This window comes from Humulus lupulus, chromosome 1 (assembly GCF_963169125.1).
Source record: "Humulus lupulus chromosome 1, drHumLupu1.1, whole genome shotgun sequence".
Lineage (NCBI taxonomy): Eukaryota > Viridiplantae > Streptophyta > Magnoliopsida > Rosales > Cannabaceae > Humulus > Humulus lupulus.
The window spans coordinates 94,113,332-94,118,268 of NC_084793.1; the positions used below are offsets into that span (position 1 = coordinate 94,113,332).

At 37.9% G+C, this 4,937-nt stretch overlaps 1 non-coding gene across 1 annotated transcript; it reads right to left on the bottom strand.

Moving 5' to 3' along the window:
• Positions 1 to 605: 605 nt before the first annotated feature.
• On the bottom strand, positions 606 to 713 carry LOC133813076 (small nucleolar RNA R71). Its single transcript, XR_009884120.1, has one exon. It is a non-coding gene; the product is annotated as a small nucleolar RNA R71 (small nucleolar RNA).
• Positions 714 to 4,937: the final 4,224 nt, after the last annotated feature.

Here is a 4,937-nt window from a genome sequence, read left to right on the forward strand (position 1 = left end):
GAGATACATCTTGGAAGATCTTGGTCTAAGTAATTTGAAGAAATGTTTTGGATTGGATGTTCATTGGAGATACAAAAAGATAGCAAGGATTCTTGATAGTTCTTCAACTGGTAAATCCTCATCTTTTATTTCTCTATGATTAATGTATTGCATGTTAATAGATTCGATTATTTTAACTTTTTTTATATAAAAAAAATGAAATCTTTGGGCCTAACACCCCGTGATTTCTACTCCGCACATGGTAAACCAATTACCAACACTTCCCATTGTTACTGGAGTGCATTCCTGCATCCGACACCCTACCATTGCTGCTAACAACTTTGAAATCAAGTCGGAAATTTTACAAAATGGTGCAGTCCACCGTCCAATTTGGTGGATTACCTATTGAGGACCCAAACTTGTGTCTAGCCAATTTCTTAGAGTCGTGTTCAATGTTTAAGATGAATTGGGTGAGTGGCAACGCAATCTGGCTGAGATTATTCTAATTCTCAATAAGGGATCAAACGAAGATTTGGTTGATCTCGCTACATGCATACTCAATCTTGATATGGGAGGAAGTATCCCAAAAGTTACTTGCCAAGTTTATCCCTCCGGCAAAAACTGTAAAATTGAGAGGTGAAATAAATAATTTCCACCAAAATGACTTGGGAGTCTTTATATAATGCATGGGATCGATTTAAGGAGTTGTTAAAGAAGTGTCCCCATCGTGGAATTGAGAATTGGATGTTGTTTCACAACTTTTACAATGGGTTGGGAGGTACTACCCACACCATTATAAATGCAGCAGCAAGGGTTTCTTTCATGAGAAAAAATGCTAGTGAAGCATATGAGGTACTGGAGGACATTCCCTTGAACAACTACCAGTGGCCTATAGAGAGGTAAAATAAAAATAAGGTGTCTGGTTATGATCGAATTAGACACCACCTTAATGCTAACAGCTCAACTGGCAGCCCTAATGAAAAATTTACAGCAGAACAACCACTCAGCCAAGACCATGCAACAACAGAGTTTATGTGAGGCATGTGGGAGTGCCCATCCACTAAATCAGTGTCTTGCCATGGATATGAAAAATATTCCTATGGAACAAGTTCAAACCATAGGAAATTTCCAAAGGCCAGCCAATAACCCATTTTCTATGACCTACAACCAAGGGTGGAGGAACCACCCTAACTTCTCATGGAAAATAATCATGCTGCACCGCAGCCTTTCCCACAAAATGGGTAATATTTCCCACAGCCACACCAGTCTTTCCAACATCCCGCTCATCGGTTCTATCAACCACAGTCTAGACCATCACATCAACAACCTATGATGAAGGGACCCGATGCACAACCTGTAGGAATGAATCAATTTATGACCAAAACAAGGGCATCTATTAGAAATCTGGAGACTCAGATTGGTCAGTTGGCAACTTTAATGAAAAACAGGGCTCAAGGAAATCTGCCTAGCGCTATTGAGGTGAATCCTAAGGAATAGTGCAATGAAATCTCCTTGAGGAGCGATAAGGAGTTGGAAGAGCCAGTTGAGAAGTCTAGTCTTCCACCGAAAATGGATTCTGAGAAAAAGGGTTAGGTAGAAAAAAGGTTACTGAGAACCTTGAGAAGAAGCAGCCACTGATGAGTTATGAGCACTAGGGCTATGCAAAAAAATTGCAACTCGCCCAAACCAATCCGAAAAAACTAACAAAAAATGCAACTCGAAAACTTGACCTTCATTTCAAACCACCCAATTATTATATTGGGCGGGGTTCAAATTTTTGGCAACCCTCCCAATGTAACCCAACTTGCCCAATTAAGGATTTGTCTACATTTTTAATTTTATATTTATTTAATTATTAAATAAACATATAGAAAACTTGTTGACTTCCTTTTTCTCTATCAACCTAATCTAAGAACTTGACAGAAAATAACACAGAGATTTTATGTGGTTCAGTCTGTAAAAGAGCCCTAGTCCACGAGTCTTTTGTATTAGTGAGTTTGAAGCTTGTTTGAGCAAGCTTCGATGGAGTCTCAGGCAACGTATATATTGCTCTGAGTTTACAATGCTTAACTAACCAAAGTTTTGAACCCTTTATAAGGAGATACTCAGGCCCTTTTTATAGAGGCTTGGCTCATTAATGCTCATCTGAAAACTGCTAATTAATTATATATGGATGTAGTGACAAAGACCATGGGCCCAGGCGGATAGCACGGGGCCCATTCACAGAAAGTTGCCCACCAACTTCATAGGGAACAGGTATCTGACCATGTCAGGATACGACGCATGTTCGCCCATGTCAGGCGGCATTGTGGGTAATGCCAATTTTCAAGGATACGGACTCGACACCACTAATTGAGACTCACCCAAATTTTTCAGATGATCTTGTGGGCCATAGCTGCGGCGACTGACACTTGGCAGGCACTCTAGGTTCGAGGACAAGAATCCTAGACCTTGGAGATTGGCGAATGAAGAGAGCAATGATCATTTAAATTTTCCTCGGGATGTGGCCTCACTTGGAGATATCCATACCTTAGAGATGGGTCACTGGATGGGGCCTTGCCTTGAGACATCCGCGCTTCAAGGAGAGACCTTGGAGCGTGAACTCACTTGGAGAGATCCATGTATGCTTAGAACACAGTATGAAACCTCATTAGTGCTCGAGGAGCTTAATTACACCTCTAAGGAATGACATGTGTCATCTGGTGAAAACACTAACAACAAAACTAATTTCAAATTAATTTTTTTTTATAAAAAAAAACCTATATTTTAAAGTAACAATTGTTTTAGTTACAAAAACAAACTAAAAATAGATAAAATAATAAAAAAAATTAGAGAAATTTTTTTTTTTTAAATTAAAAAGTTTCAGCGGTTTGCTCATTTTAACCCGCCCAAACCGATGGTCACGTTGAACTTCAATTTTTTTATTGGGTGGGCTGCGACTTGAAAAGTTCCAACCAGATTATAAGTTTGGGTTTGCCAAAAATCCACCCAACCAGCCTAAACCGACCAATGAACACCCCTAAAGTGCACCATATAAAAATTATGTCTCCTCAAAGGCTCCGCAAAAACAATCTTGACAAGCAGTTTGCTAAATTTTTAGAAGTCTTTCGGAAGCTTTACATAAATATTCCAGTTGTTGAGTGGATTGAGCATATGTCAACTTATGTTAAATTCTTGAAGGAAATTTTATCAAAGAAAGGGAAGTTAGAGGAATACGAAACAATTTCACTTATTGAGAAATGTAGTGCAATTTTGCAAAAGAAATTACCACCAAAGCTTAAAGTTCCCTGTAGTTTCAATATTCCATGCTCTATAGATGGCTTAGTGATGACAAAGGCTTTATGCGATTTAGGGGCTAGCGTGAATCTAATGCCTCTATCCATCTTCCGCAAAATTAAATTAGGAGAAGCTCTCCCTACTACTATGTCCCTACAAATGGCAGATCGTTCAGTTAAACATCCTTGTGGAGTGATTGAGGATGTATTGGTGAAAGTGGACAAATTCATCTTTCTTGCAGACTTTATTATTCTTGATATGGAGGAAGATGAAAATATTCCCATTATTCTTGGGAGGCCATTTTTAGCTACCAAAAGGGCGTTAATTGATATACAAAAAGGGGAGTTGAAGGTGCGCGTGCAACAAGACGAGGTAGCATTTAATGTTTTTTTGCAACTAAAATTTCAACTTGTTGTAGAGTGTATGTGATAACAGGAGGTGGTAGTATGGTGGAAGTTATCAAGAGAAAGACCATTGCTCAAGTTCCTACTCGAACAGTTTGTCAACGTTTGAAAAAGTTCTTTAGTGGGAATATTCGATTGTTACATGAGTGGGGGAAAGTTCCACCAATTTGCAATATCAAGAAATAATCATCCACACATGACACTATGGATCTCAAGGACATGAGGGGTGGACTTGATCTAAGTGAATCTGAAGAGGAGTTCAGCATCCGGTTAATGACGTTAACGACAGCGCCCTTGGGAGGCGTCACAATCTTTTTATTATTTTGTTATTTTCATTTAAGTTTAGACAATTTTTATGTTTTTAGTTTTAACTTTTATGTTGTTTTTGACATTTTTAGAATTTCGGACTTTATTTTTTTATTTTTGAACCGTGAAAATCATGTAAATATTAACAAAAAAAACAAACAGGTACTAATTTAGAGCCACGACACCCAAACTTAGCGTTGCAACCCTGACAAGACAGAGAGAAAAGGGGGATTTTGAGTCGCGGCACCCCACTATTTCGGATGCAGCCCTTGTGAAGTCAAAGAGCCCCCTAAAATTTGGTACAACCCAAGGGTCGCGATGCCCCAGAATTGTGTCGCAGCGGGCCACCATCTCCTCCACCATACTAATGTGGTGCGTGTTTTTGGTAAGTCATTTTTTTATATTTTTTTATGTCACATTGGGGGCAATGTGTCATTTAAGTTTGGGGAAAAGTAGTAGTTTTTTTTAGTTCTTTCATTTTTAGTTGTTGTAGTGTGAATATTGTGTGAATCAAGTTATACATTTGAGTCAATGATACTTGTTGCCATGTTATATGAGTGATGATTTTTGAAACTTGTTGTGAATCTTTGTGCTTAGTTAGATTAATTTTTCGATTAGCTTTGATCTGAACACATAATGTCATTTAAGCCATGATTGATAAATTTCTTACAATTGAGTAGAATATGCATGTTAAAGTGGTTATGAGTTATGATATATGAGGAATATTTTAGAACTTGCATAGTTTATTGGTTGGGATGAAATTATGAATGATGCATGCTTAGGAACAATTTTAGGCAATTTTGTTGGAACTGTTGGGCCTTTCAAGCTAACATTTATTAATTAATCCATAGTTAACCAATTTCGAGCCTAAAAATGATTTTTATTATTGTTTGACACCAATGATAAGATTAGTTGAACCCTTTAACACTTTCATTCCCTTTGATTGTACCATAAGCATATGAAATCAATTGG